The sequence below is a fragment of the Trachemys scripta genome, chromosome 13, assembly GCF_013100865.1.
Source record: "Trachemys scripta elegans isolate TJP31775 chromosome 13, CAS_Tse_1.0, whole genome shotgun sequence".
In the NCBI taxonomy this organism is placed as follows: Eukaryota; Metazoa; Chordata; order Testudines; family Emydidae; genus Trachemys; species Trachemys scripta.
This window is the reverse complement of record NC_048310.1, coordinates 30943315-30958932: the sequence shown is the minus strand read 5'-3', so window position 1 is coordinate 30958932 and position 15618 is coordinate 30943315.

Genomic DNA, 15618 nt, shown 5'->3' with positions numbered 1-15618 from the left:
CCAGTTTCCAGACTCCACAGCCAGTACTCCTGCTTTGCTTCTCATGCTCACTTTTTTTTTTTTTTTGGAGACTCTACCCTTCTTAATTTCTCATAGAAGTAATGGTTTAATACAAAACATGTTACCAGGCTACAAGAAGTAGTGGCTTCCCCTATTGTATAGAATTCTTTAATCTCGTCATTCTAAAAAACTCAAACACCTGCTTAAAAGCAAGGAAACAAATAGTTTAAAGGCATCACAAATCATACACTACTACTGCTACACTAGATTAAAGGAAGAAGTGACCATTGCGATCAGCAAGTGCATAGCCTCCTGCATAACAAAGGCTATAAGACTTGTCTGAATTAATTCCTCTTTGAACTAGAGCATTTGGATATAACGTGGTAAAGCAGTGCTCCTGGAGGGTGGGGCTACTCACTGCGGTGGATCAAAGCAAGTTCACTATAACACGGTTTCACCTATAACGCAGAAGATTTATTTATTTATTTTTGGCTCCTGAGGACTGCATTATATCGAGGTAGAGTGTGTGTGTGTGTGTGTGTTCATACACACATATACAATCATCCACTCTTGACTTCAAGCTCTAATCAGGGAGACTACACCACAACTTCTAAGCAGTTGCTCCAATAGAAATGTATCTAGTAGACAAGTGCCTGTTCCCTCCCAACACAACTTTAACTCTGACAGATGTATTGAAGATTTTTATCTTGATAGCTAGGTGGCAAATACATATTGGGTGAGATTGCTTTAAGACCTTTTTAAGGGCCCGTCTAATGCTGGGTTATCGGGGCTTGCCCCAGGCCAGTCTAAATTACATTAGTCTCATGGGTCTGCCTTGGGTTTCAGGAGTGCCCAAGGCCTGGCATGCCCCCTACACCAGGGCTTGCAAGGGCGGTCCCAGACAGCAGTTTAACAGCTGTCTTTCTCAGTTCTTGCAGTTTGGGAAAAGCTCCCTCTGCCAAAACTGGGGCTTCTAGGGTCTGTGTATGCCATGTAAAGACCTTGCCCTCACTTCCTAAGCAACTCTTTGTAAGTGAGATGTTAATTGACAATTTTTTTTGAAAAGTAACTTGTTTCTCAAAGGGTGTAGATCTAGTGTATCAACTTATGGTGAACTGAAGAGATGGATTTGCTTTTGTTCAGTAGCAGAATAGGTATATCCATAAACCAAGTTATTTCAAGAAGATGTGTGTACACTGAGAGAATGTTCTTCCCTCAGTAATGTATTTTGAGTCAAAGTTTAAGGTGGCTGTGCTGAAATCGTGTCAGAGGAAAACATACTTAAAGCAGCAATTCTCTGTTAATGGATAACCTGACACAAGCAAGAGCAGGGTCCATGTAGTAGTGTTAGTGAGCAGTCTTCATCTGTAATCAGTGCACAAGCGTCCCAAGAGATTCTCCTGTATTGTACAGTTGAAGGTTATTCTGGGGGAATTCTGCACAATTTCTTCCTCCCTCCCCACAACTATGGGCTTCTGGCAGCTACGAGGGCCTCCAGGAGCTGGCAGAGCACAGCTTGCAAATAGAAGACACTGTTGGGAAAAGGGCGGGAGAAAGCTGGAGGGTTCCTGGCAGTTGAAGTTCTTCGCATTCCCTGAAGGAAGGAGGTGGTGTGCAGGAAACTCCGTACAAGCCTGGGACCCAGCATCATGCTGTTTCTCCCTCTGGATTCCTGGGCTCTGGGAAGGAGGACATGTGGGTGTCTGGGCTGTGGGAGCACCCTGCAACTGGGCTCTAGAGGGGGTGTGTGCAGGGGTTGGGAGTGGGCACCCCATGGCTGGGCTCTGAAGGGGAGGGGGCAGAGAAACAGGAACTGGGTTGTCATAGGAGTTTCTTTAACTCTACCCCTGGGGCAATTTTTTTTTGTGTCTGTAGTTAGACATATTTGCTTACAGGTATTTTGAAATAAATTACCAAAATTGAAACTGGTATGATTAGAGTGTTGTTTTGACAAAAAATGTGCAGAATTTTAGAATATTCATATGCAGAATCTTTAACGTTTTTGTGCAGAATTCCCCCAGGAGTAGAAGGTATAAGCCTGTTTTGAGTTTGAGGCCAACAGATGAGTCTGTTTCAAATCAGAATAGATGGGACTTAACCTTAGAAGTCCTTTTCTACAACATGTAAATTCAACCTCTTCTGCCTTCAAAATAAATACAGCACTTTTCCAAAGTCAGTGTGAATCTAAAAAAGTGCTTAAACCTAGATGTTTGCTGGAACTTAAACCATCCCTGTCCTAGGGGAGAGGAAATAAGCAGTGGATGCCTAAACTTAAACTGATAAACCCCAATAGGAAGTTCTGAATCAGTGTCCTGATTTAACAAGGGCTAAGTAACTGTTAGCAGTTGCCTTCAGCAGGAGCCTAGTGCTTCCATTACATGTGCTGCAACACATAATAATGTTGGTCTTGTACCTCACCCTCCCTATCTATAAAGGGACCGAGTCAAATAGAGTAATCTCAGGTTCCATTACTAAAAGTGCTCTTACAAACTTGGGAGTACTATGATGTTGGTCACACTTTCCTATTTTAACCAGGCTCTCTTCCACCCTCCTCCCCCTGCTGTGAGAATGATGCAAAAACTAGATGCCTGATCAGGCAGAGACACATCAACAACTGTTCCTTTGAGACAAGTTACTGATTATTCCTTGTGTTTACACCTTCCTTCTCAATGCTGGGAAAATTCATAATCCCTATATGTGTATCCCCAGCTATAGCAGCAGCTGGAAGCTGTACTATTGATAAGGCCCTACCAAATTCAGGATCCATTTTGGTCAATTTCACAGTCAGGATTTAAAAAATAGTAAATTTAATGATTTCAGCTATTTAACTCTGAAATTTCAGAGTGTTGTAACTGTAGGGGTCCTGACCCAAAATGGAGTTGTGTGTGTGTGGGGGGGGTCATAACATTATTGGAGTGGGGTTGCGGGTACTGCTACCCTTACTTCTGTGCTGCTGCTGGGGGTGGCGCTGCCTTTAGAGGTGGGCAGCTAGAGAGCAGCAGCTGCTGGCCAGGAGCCTAGCTCTGAAGGCAGAGCTGCTGCCAGCAGCAATGCAGAAGTAAGGATGGCATGATATGGTATTACGACCCTTACTTCTGCGCTGCTGTTGGCTGGGTGCTGCCTTCAGAGTTGGGTCCTTGGCTAGCAGCCGCTGCTCTCCAGCCACCCAGCTCTGAAGGCAGCAGTAAGGGTGGCAATACCATGACCTACCTTCCCCCCCCCCCTCCCCAAAATAAGCTTATGACCCCGCCGTGCACTTGCCTTTTGGGCCAGGATCCCCAATTTGAGAAACACTGGTCTCCCTTGTGAAATCTGTAAAATATAGGGTAAAAGCACACAAAAGATTGGATTTCACAATCTGTGACATGTTTTTCATGGCCATGAATTTGGTAGGGCCCTAACTATGGACAGGGCTTGCCTTTTTTACTACTTTTTTTGCATGTGTCTCAGCTACGTTAATAAACTGAAAACAATAAAAACACTTTTGCCTCTAATCCAGGGGTGGGCAAACTACGGTGCAGGGTCCACATCTGGCCCTCCAGACATTTTAATCGGGCCCTCGAGCTCCCACCGGGAAGCAGTTTCTGGGGTTTTCTCCACTCCAGCTGGGGAGTGGGGTCTTGCCCCACTCTGCATGGCTGTCAGAAGCAGTGGCATGTCCTCCCTCTAGCTCCTATGTGTAGGGGCAGCCAGGAGGTGCTGCATGCTGTCCCTGCCCCAAGCACCACCCCCACAGCTCCCATTGGCCAGGAACCACAGCCAATGGGAGCTGCAGGGGTGGCGCCTGCAGACAGGGCAGTGTGCAGAGCGGCCTGGCCGTACCTCCATGTAGGAGCCAGAGAGGGGACATGTCACTGTTTCTGGGAGCTGCTTGAGGTAAGCGCTGCCCAGAGCTTGTCCCCTGCCCCCCTCTAGTGCCCCTGCCCTGATCCCCCTCCCATCCTCTGAGAAGGGGGAGAAGGGAATATTTAATGGATAGGTTACCCACTGACAGTGAAACTAGCATAGTCTCCAATTCCCTGCTCTCACGCTGACTTAATATGTCCTTGAGCAAGCCATTGCCTCATACTATAAATTAGGGTAAGAATGGATTCCTAGTTCCCAGTCACCCCCCAAAATCCCTACTTGCTGTCCAGGATCCCCCAAAACATGGATTTGCATCCTTCTCTATGTAGCAGGGATGGGGAGAGAAGTGCAAAGAACCCCCTTGATGGCTTAGTGAGTTGGGGGGGGGGTGAAATGAGTTACAGAGCACACTCCTGTCAGTGCTGTAAGGGCTTGCAGGCAGTTATTTTCCAGGTGTTCTCCATCAAGGCATCAGGCTCATCCCTGGTGATTGCTTTTCTTAATGGGAAATCTGTGTCAGCTGGGCTCTTTCCAGTCACTAGAACACAGCAGAAAGTGGCTCAGTTTTAGCTCACAGTCCTCATGAAAAGGTTACTGGCTTTATATGCTATCAACACAGACTTAAGGAGTGCCTGCCTCTCTGTTTTCTTCAGAAAAGACAAGACAAAGCTACTTCTGAATCCTTGAGGAAAGGGGGTAAGTAATTTTACTGATAATCTCTTTGTTAAAGAGGGAAGGGCTAGTATTTTTGGTTAGAACAGCATTGTAACTCTATATTTTGCTCCATTTCAATTTTGAGTGTTCTCCCTGGCTAAAGACCAGGGGGAGGGAGGAAGGAAAAAAGTTCCTAGGTTGCATGAAGTAAGAGTTTTTCCTTCACATCCATCTTCTACTTCACCTTGTTTTAAAACTTTAAATGGAAAGATGGGCTATGTAGATGCCATGACTGGATTAATGTCTATAGAATAAAATATGTATCTGGGATGAGCCTACTATCCTAACCAGCTTTTCTTGCTCAAAAGAGGTTTAGTCTATGTAGAAAGTGCAAGGTCTTTTGAGTAGTGCCTCTTCCTTAGAAGAGACTTACAAGTGGTAAATTTTAGTTTGGACAAATGGCAAAGCTATCCTTTCTAGCTCCATTTTAAACTGTCATTGCTGTCCAACTCCTCATGTGTTTTTAGTAAGCGTCTTATCCTTTCTTCCTCTGTTTAATATACCAGATTACCACATGTTGCACCAGGTAGATATGACTTTTGGAAGCAGATAAGCCTATACTTATACCCTAGCCTAGGATCATAATGAACAGCAAAACTAATGTCTCAGCCCAGTTCTGATAGTGGATGAAATGGGTATGCTGAGCCTTACATTTACTAGTTTGGGGTAAGCTGTTGAACAGTGCTGTAAACAGAGTAGCAGTGATCTTTGTATTAAACACTAAAGGGGCATTGAAAATATTAAATATTTCTGGGAACATATCCAATATGTGTGTGGTACGCATGAGTAACTACCTGTCTTTAAGATTAAAACCTCTAAGTGTAGTTTCTCTTCTGTTCACTCTACCTCTTCCAGAACTAGGGAAGTTGTGGGTGGACCATTGTGATTTCTAGTCTATTGCCTTAGCCACAAAAATATGCTTCCTAGAGCATGAGAATGGCCCAACTAGGACAGACTAATGGTCCATCTACCCCAGTATCCTGTCCTCTGATGCTTCAGAGGGAATGAACAGGGCAATTATCAAGTGATCCAGTCCTTGTCCACGCCTAGCTTCTGGCAGTTGGAGATTTAGGGACACCCAGAGCAGGGGGATTGTGTCCTTGACTATCTTAGGAAACAGAGGGTTATTAGTAAGGTTATGTTTTAATCATGGGTATTTTTAGTAAAAGTCATGGGCAGTAAACAAAAATTCACAGCCTGTGACCTGTCCATGACTTTTACTATATATCCTTGAATAAATCTTGGGGTGGCTGGGGGAGTGTCATGGGGGTACGGGGGCGGGGGGGAAAGACAGTTCCTCAGATTGATCACATATATAAAGAATTGCTCAGGTGTGGAAATCTCCCCCATATCCTCTGCAGTGAATATTGATGCAAAACATTCATTTAGCTTCTCTGCAATGGCCTTGTCTTCCTTGAGTGCTCCTTCAGCACCTTGATCATGCAGTGGCTCCACTGATGGTATGGCAGGCTTCCTGCTTCATATGTACTTAAAAGTTTGCTGTTTTTGTTCTCTTTTGCTCATTGCTCTTCAGATCCCTTTTTTTGGCATGCCTAGCCCAGTCTCTCAGGTTTTCTCCATTTTCTTAAGGAAATGAGTCTGCCTAACACATTAAGGAAATATCTCCTGATGAGTATAACTTTGCATTTGTTTCATTCCATACTCCTTGGTATCCTGACCTTCAAACACTTTGCCAAAGTGATTAATGGAAGGTCTATTGTGTATATCTATATAGTTAGTGCTTTTCATCTTTTCTTATGTCATTCTCTCTGAAACTGAACGACATAGCTGATCAATTGCCTGCTGCTAGGGGAATCCCCAGAATTGTGTGCAATGTTCTGTTAGTGCAGTGTTGCACTTGTAAAGATAGGCTAGAGTAATGCTCTCATTTTCTATTATATTGAATTACACAGTCACTCTTTGTCCGTCCCTTAACATGGTTTGGTCTCTTTTCTATTCCATTTGGCATTGCCCTTGTATATCAAACTGCACTGTTAGCCAGCTGGTACATGTAGGGGATAGATCTCAATATTGATACAAAAATGGTTAATGCAATTACTCTTTGTAATAATGGGTCATTACAAACTTGCTAGTGCCTTTACTGAATTTTAAAAGATAACTACAATTATGTTTAGACCCATGATGCTTGGAGAATATAACAATACTCATTTTGGTGACTTGTTTTATTAATTGAAATATCAGGCTAACAAAGACATTCCAGGAGGTTTCTGTCAACTAGTGACAAGCCAAGTGTCAGGGAAGATAACACGTCTTTAGCCATAAAAACATGTTTATTACACCCGGCTTACACAAACCCTAAAAATCCACTTTTAATTGCTATTTATAAATGACAGGTCGTAAATCTAAGGCTCTCAAGGCAAATAGACAACAAATTCTGTCTCAAAGAACAGGACATGGTTCTTCTTATCTATACCAACTTTAGACATCTTAGCTCAAAATCTGAACTTTCAAGATATTTTTGTTTGTTAGAAATTCCTGACTTTAGAAGCATGCAATGGTGCAAGAAAGGGGTAAAAAGTTGGGAAGTTGGGAATTGTAAAATTGAGCTTTCCTTTATCCTCCTCCTCCCCCCAATCCTGCAAGGAAAAACCTCTAGTTAAACCTCTGCAGAATTCTTGCTGAAAGTAACTAACTTGTTTTGTAAGCACTCTATAAGCCTTCAAAGGTCTAGAAAACCTTGATTGGCAAATGTTTTACAGAAGACATTGGTTACTCCTAACAAACTCATACTTCTCTCAGAAGTGCAAACATAATTCTTTAGAGGCTTAAATATGACAAGCCTCCTTAAAATGTAAATTTACAAAACATTTGCAAATATGCATGTTGTTTAAATGCAACCATCTGATGTTATAACTTCATAATGTTGTGAATAGATGCATATGTATAAATATATGAATGTAATTTGAGATAAGACTAGGAATTAATACAAATAGTTAATATTCATATTGGGAAATGAATTTGTAATCTAGCGATACTTTAAGCAATTTCTTCACCCAACTCAGAGTTACCTCTCCAAAGAGTTAAGAAAAAAGGACAGTGACTTCCTTAATGACTATTCAAGTTTAAAGAATCTGGGTTGTCTTAAAGAAGTGTTTTGAGAACTGCACACACAATCTGACTTGAAAATGATGTGGACTTAATTAAGCAGAATTTCAACTCCTCTTAAACTCTGATGGAACTGAAGAAATATCTCAAAATGACTAATGAGATAAAACTCTAATTTCTAAAGGTATTCTCAGAATATCCAACCACAAGAAACAAAAGCAATAAGGAGCATATTGCATATATATTAAACAGACTACATAATCACAAGATGATCTTACTAAGTCCAACCCACAAAGGCATTGAGACAGTAAAAGGATGAGAGCAGTTAACTCTAGACACATCCCTGAAAAAAGTTGTGCTCGCTGCCTTTTCATGAAATTTTAGGAAAAAGGATATAAGGTCTCTGAATTGAGAGAGCCAGCAGGTCCTGCTCATCTGACATCCCTCAACTCCATGAAACAGCCTCTTGCCTCTTTTCAGCTGATATATAAGCAAGACAGCTAAGGAGAAAATAACCATACAACAACTTTAAGAGGCATCAACCTTAGATTTCAACAAGAATTGGTAAGATGAAAGTTAGCCAAAGCACTGACAAGGTAGTAACACTTCAATATTCCATTACAATAAAAGTTTACTATAATTGGGATATTAATCTATCACCAAATTCTTTAGCCCATTTATTCTTGGTGGGAAGATGGAGGCTAAGATGGAGAAATAGTGGGATTTAATTCTGATTGAAGATTCTTTTAGTTTTTAATTTGCCTGTTACAAGACAGCTACTTGACTATCTTTTTAAGTTTATGACTTAACTAAACCCTATGAAATCAAATTAAGTATTTAAGATTACTCACCTTTATCTGTTTATAAACTGTCTAGGTTATCCAGGATAAACCAAACAGGACTCCTGTGCCCTTTAAATGAAACGATTTCTGCCAGTTATAGACTGTTATCTGAGAGACACTAAGATGGTACTCACTACTAATTGTGGTGCTCTTGTACCAAAGAGAAGACTATCCTTGCCAGAGGTGGGCCACTCCAAGCTTGCTGCAGCAAGCCATGCTGAAGTGACCATTTATTTTTTTTCTTGTTTTTGTTTTGGGTATTTTTTGCTTATCTTTCCTTAAGATAGTATAGTTATACTTAATTGATTACTTTGCATACCTTTTAATTGGTGTGGTAATGAACTCCATGTGACTAAAATGGTGGGTGTCAATCCCTGTATTGGCATTCAGAGAGAGGCTCTTGCCACGTCTTGTTTCTCTAAAGTGTACATTTTCAATAATGTTGGAAAAAAACTATTTGGTATTCAACAGTTTGTCCTACATAGGTTATGACAGCCTCTTTTTGCCTGTTGTTCTCAGTGGTGGTTGTGACAACTCCCAAATTAAGAGGTGCTTTGCAAGCTTTACATTGCAGTCCTATTAGGGTTTGCCCAAATAGACTTTGGCCACTAGTCAAAGTTCATATCCTCTTCTTTAAAGTAGAAATGCAGTAATTGGTGTGGATTCCAGTGATCCTCTACTAAAAGCTTTAAACTGAACAGGGCCAAATGCAATTTTATTGAGACCTGCCCAGAAAAGAGTTGGTGTTTTGTTTTTGGTTTATGGGGGGGGAAGGGTACTGTGATGTTTCTAGTGTCTTAATTTACTGGCCCAAGATATAGCTTATCCAGGTCTTGAGAACAGTGCCTCATTCTTTACTGGTGTTTGCAGTTTCATTCAGGCCTGTAAGACTCACCAATTTCAGAAAGGGAGTTTTTCACAACTTAGAATAGTGTATGGAGGTAAAAATGGATCTGAAATGCTCTTGACCAAACACACAATGCGGTACAGATTTCTTAGGGAGATTGGACCATTTCATTAAATTGGAAATGGAATGTAGAGATTCCACATTTGAGATTTCTAAACAATTACAAGGCATTAGGTGGATTATCAGTCAGAGAGGCAAGGTAAATCTCTCCAGCACAATAGAGGACGTGCACCTATTACAGAAGCTCAGGTGAGGGGTCCACCATTAGTCACCCTGCTTAAAATCCCACTCTCAGCTGCTGCCAACATGGGGGTTCTAACCAGATTGCCCTCCCTGGTCTCTGCTTTGGATGCACTTTTATCACCATCTCCATGAGCAGTTTCAAACCCCAGCCTCCTGTGAGGTAGAAAGGAATGTTGAATGCTAAGTAACTTTCTACAGACTGTACATTTTTAGTAATATTGGGGATAAATCAGAAATAGTACCAGTTGAGGATGTCACCCCCTCCCACACTATTAGTCACATGGGGTTCTTGCTATGCCTTAGGGAACACCAGGATTAGAAACAAGCAGAAAGTCAAAAATATTCTTAATAAATGAATTCTTAGCATTGGTCTTGGAGGATGAGGGAGATTCCCAAACCTGAGCCATTCTTTTTACATGACAAATCTGGGGAACTGTCCCAGATTAAGGTGTCAGTAGAGGTGGTTTTGGAACAAATTTATCAATTTAACAGTAATAAGTCACCAGGACCACATAGGATTCATCCAAGAGTTCTGAAGGAACTTAAATGTGAAATTGCAGAACTACTAACTGGTTATTTAACCTATCATTTAAATCAGCTTCTGTACTAGATGACTGGAGGATAACTTAATGTGATGTCAATTTTTAAAAAAGGCTCCAGAGGGCGATCCCAGCAATTACAGGCCGGTAAGTAAAGTCCTGGGTAAACTGGTAAATGGAAACTATAGTGCAGAACAGAATTATGAACATAATTTGTTAGGAAAACCATGTTGAGACTTCCCTAAAGGGAAATCATGCCCCTCAATCTACTAGAATTCTTTAGGGGAAATCAACAAGCATGTGGATGGGGTGATACGGTGGATATATTATACTTAGATTTTCAGAAAACATTTGACAAGGTCCCTCACCAAAGGCTCTTAAGCAAAGTAAGCTGTCATAGGATAAGAGGGAAAGTCCTCTCATGGATTGATAACTGGTTAAAAGATAGGAAACAAAGGGTCAAATAAATGGTCAGGTTTCAGAATGGAGAGAGGTAAATAGCGGTGTCCCCCAGGTTCCTCTACTGGGACCAGGGGTAAACAGTGAGGTAGCAAAATTTGCAGATACAAAATTACTTGATAGTTAAGTCCAAAGCAGACTGGGAAGAGCTGCAAAAGGATCTCGCGTGACTGGGCAACAAAATGTCAGATGCAATTCAATGTAGATAAATGCAAAGTGTAATGCACAGGGGAAAACATTCCCAACTATACATAAAAATGATGGGGTGTCAATTAGCTGTTACCCCTCAAGAAAGAGAGCTTGGAGTCATTGTGGATAGTGCTCTGAAAACACCCACTCAATGTGCAGCGGCAGTCAAAAAAGCTAATGTTGGGAATCATTAGGAAAGGGATAGATAATAAGACAGAAAATATCAAATGCCTCTATATAAATGCATGGTATACCCACCTCTTGAATACTGTGTGCAGATCTGGTTGCCCAAAATCAAAAAAGGTATATTGGAAAAGGTACAGAAAAGGGTAACAAAAATGATTAGGGGTATGGAATAGCTTCCATGGGAGGAGAGATTAATAAGATTGGGATGTCTCAGCTTGGAAAAGAGATGACTTGGGGGAGGGGGGGGACTATGATAGAGGTCTATACAATTGAGTGGTGTGGAGAAAGTAAATAAGGAAATGTTGTTTACTCCTCCTCAACACAAGAACTAGGGGTTACCAAATGAAATTACGAGGCAGCAGGTTTAAAACAAGGAAGTATTTCTTCACACAACACAGTGGAACTTCTTGTCAGAAGCTGTTGTGAAGGCCAAGACTATAACAGGGTTCAAAAGATAACTAGATAAGTTCATGGAGCATAGTACCATCAGAGGCTATTAGCCAAGATGGGGCAGGGATGCAAAACCTCTCTCTGAAGTATCCCTAGCAGGGCCGCCTTCAGGCACCAGCGGACTAAGCACGTGCTTGGGGCAGGGCGGTGCTCAGGTTTTGTTTGTTTGGTGGGGCAGCGCTGGAGGGTTTTTTTTGTTTCCCCGTGGGGCGGGGCTTCGGGGGGGCAAAAAAAGTTAGAGCTGGCCCTGACCCCTAGACTTTGTCTGCCAGAAGCTGGGAATCATCACTTGATTACCTGTTCTGTTCATTCCCTCTGAAGCACCTGGCATTGGCCACTGTTGGAAGACCGAATACTGAGCGGGATGGACCATTGGTCTGACCCAGTATGGCCGTTCTTAGGTTTTAATATTGAAGAAAGGAAAAGTGAGAAACAGACTAAAAACTCAAGCAATAAACAATAGTTACTTCGGTTACAATCTCTTCTGCATGTCCTGCTGTGGAGAGTTTTCAATAAAGATTATACCTTAAGAGGGGTATGTTGTGGTGGAAAACTCTTCTTTAGGTGAACTAAAACCTAATGATGATATTCCCCAAACCAGCAATGGGCCCTGTCTCAATATATCATAGATAGATATCTCAACTGGCTAATATAGATGGGGAAATTTAATTTGAGCTGGTGAATCCTGTTTGGTTTAGCTTGGGTATCTTAGGAAGTTTATAAGTGGGCAAAGGTGAGTGATCTTAACTAAGGAGGCCTGTGAAACCAGAGACTCCTCTAAATAGATTACTTAAAAGAAGCAGAAGAGTTCAGACATAATGAATAGTAAGAATCTTGCATTTAAACTATGTCCCAAATTTCTGTTCACCAAGGTTAGCTGATGTCTCCTGAATACACTATCTGGTATTTAATGGGAGAAGCTGGAAGCAACTTAAATGATGATAGCATTTCAATATTTTTCTTGAAACATTTTAAATCCCTTGGCATTGCTTTTGTGAACTCCAGCTCACCAGTGGTGTCATGTTGTTGCAGCAGTGCTGGGCTAGAAAGTTTCTGTTCCGTGATGCTGTGCTTGATTGTCTTGCTGCTGCTGTTTGCTTATTTGTAAAGGTGTTGAGATTAAATCACTGTCTGAACCAAGACTCTGTACAAGAGAGTCTGAGTTTAATAGAACAAGTGTGTAGTTTCCATAGTCTCACTGAAGGTGGTAGACCCATCTCTTCTAGAGATTTAGCGGATATTTGAATTAATCCATCAGCTGCTGTCACCTCATTAACTCACATGCTAGCATCTTCTGCTCCTGAATATGCAGCAGGGTCATAATACTTTGACTTCTTGTTACATTGCTCTTGTCTCTGTGGTAGGGAAATTCTTGGGACCTTTTAAAAGATAATTTAACTTTAAATTTTGTTAGTTATTCGGCTCATTTTTCTGAGATCCCTTTAGTTCCCTCGGGGTTACATAGGGGTTGAAAGTTTGAGGAATTCAAACACTTCTCCTTCCTGTGTTTACTTTAAATGACTAATAATAATTTTAAACCTAAATGCTCCTTAAATAAGGTATGGGCTTGCTGTTCCTTAATCATCCTTAGTTTGTTCTTGTCTTTTTGAGTTTGGTAAAGAGTTGCTTAAGCATTGCCTGATAGCTAATCCTGCCCACTAACAGCAATATTTTATATTCAGTCAGTTACAGGGTATGACTTTACTGTATTTGTACATCTTACCATTCACTAAAGTATCGTGCAGCTATTTTAGGAAGGGCTTGCGTTTAGATACAATGTGCAAATAAGTTTCCTTTCAGACATTTATCTTAAGCACTAGAGGACAAAAAGGAATAGGAAACATGAGTTGGAAAACATTTTACAAAAGATACGGGTTACTTCTAACCATTAATGTTCTCAAAGTTTGAAGTGCCTATGAACAAAATCAGTTTCAATAAAGATATTTCTAGAATTCCTTGGGGGCTTACAACTGAAGGTTTTTCTCTTCTACAAAGAGGCCTAATTTTCATGGCTTAAAAGGCATTATCAGAACTATAAACCAATAAAGACTAGCCTCCCACCTTTATACAAGCAGGTCTCTTTCTAAAACAAATCCTAAGATAAAGACCAAGTCTATACCACTCTGTCTTGTACAAGGAAGGAGCCCTGTTGGTGGTGGTTTGCCTTTTGACCTAATGGTTCCTAGACTTATAATCTACTCTTTGTGGTACATTTACAGTTTGCAATTCAAGGTTCCTGTCAAATATTCTATACAAAGCGCAAATCATAGCAACACTTACTGACATTTTGAAAGAAAATGTTATAAAGCTCTGCATTCCACATCAAAGGTAATAAATATAGTCTTATTGGTAAAGGTGTCCTTTCGTTGACAGATTTCCTTAAATCATGCACTTCCATGAGCAACCAAAATATGAGCTATCATTTTCCAAGCATCTGGTGCATGAAATTACTAAACTTTCAGAGATGCTGGCAATTAAAGGTGAAGGCAAGATTGTATGTAACCTACCATAAGTTGCCATTGTTGCAGCAGTAGTGAGGTCTGGCCCCTAAGGTCCTGTGGCTGAAAGGGTGGAGCAGCAGCAACTTTATTTTCCCTGTTGCATGATGCCTCTCCTAGTCTACCATCCTCCTTTGGGGTGCAGGGAAGGACTCTGGCTCTCACTTGAACAGTCTCTGCTGTTACGCAGCATTCTATCATTTAATAGTATCAAAAATCGGATCATTTCACTATTACCACTTCAGGATTTGAGTAACAGTGAATCTGAACAGAGCTGCTCATTTTACTAGGTTGCTAAGTAGAAAGAGCCACAGTAGCTGAGGAAGACACTATTGCACATTTTAAAGGTGAAAGTTTCTTACTGGCCACTGCTAAGTAGACTTGTTGTTGTAGACTGAGTGATACCCTAGTAGCCAATCAGGATTTCATCCTTAATAGCTGTAACATTCTATGGCTCTCTAATGTATTCATAATAGCCCCATAACAAGCCACCAGTTGGGGCTTAGGTGACTGTTTATCTTTCTGCATGCCAACCGTGTTCAGAACTGTGTGTGCAAAGATGTTTAGGATTCAGCATTTGTGATGGGGAAGAGGGAGTAGCTCTTTGAGGGACACCCAGCCAGTTAGCTGTAAAATCCATCTTGGTAGCAGTTCTTTATTTGCTTTACCTGTAAAGGGTTAAAAAGTGGGCACCTAACCAAAAGAGCCAATGGGAAAAAACTTTTGTCTTTGTCTGTTCTCGCTGGGCTGGAGGGTCAGAGCAGTCATGCTATAAGCAGGTATAAGTCATCAGATCATGCCTAGAACTCCAAACATGTAAATAGATCAGAATGTTTAGCTAGACACAATTAGGGTTATTTCTTACTGGTTTGTGGACTTCTCTGTACTAACCCCAGCTGCTTTTGTTTGCTTGTAAGAAAGCGATTTTGGGACTTGCTCTAAGTTCCAGATGTAGTTCTTAATTTTTTAAAAACAAAGAAACACCAAAAATCCAATCCTGCTCTTAAGAGGTTTGTGCATGTTGTTTGACTAGCTGTTAATTTCCTTTCTTGGCTCTTCTGGGGGGGGGAGGGTGTGTGTGAAAGGGCTTGGGAATTCCTCCCTGGGTTCAAAGGGGGTCTTGTTGCATTTGGGAGGTGGCAGTGTTTACCAAGCCAAGGTCAGAGAAAAGCGTTTAATGCAAGTATTCATTTTTAAAATCCTTGTGGGCCCCACTTCTGCACCTAGCTGACTCCCAACTCTGACACGCCTTGACAGGATTAATACAGAGATGCAAACCAGTGCTCCTTTACTTCTTAGCTGCTGTAACTTCTTGTGTGCAAACATACAGTACTTGCAGATGTTTATAATGGTCTTTATTGAAAAATTCACTTCAGACAAAGTTACAGTATTGTAATAAGAATCTAACAGTTCATAAATATTTTTTACAGAAACACTCAACCGCTGTTTAATTTCAGTATCTTCATTATGAAAGTTAACCAGGAATTTGCTTTTAAATTCAATTTACAACTGAATTAAATCCTAAATTTCCATTCTAATCCTTGTCAGCACAGGAATGATTGAAACATGGAATTTATGTAGCTGTTTAACAAATCTTGAAAGTGATAAATGCTGTATTAGTGGTCAACAATACTCTTCTACAATTAATCTCTTCATGTGAAACATATTTGATCACTCCC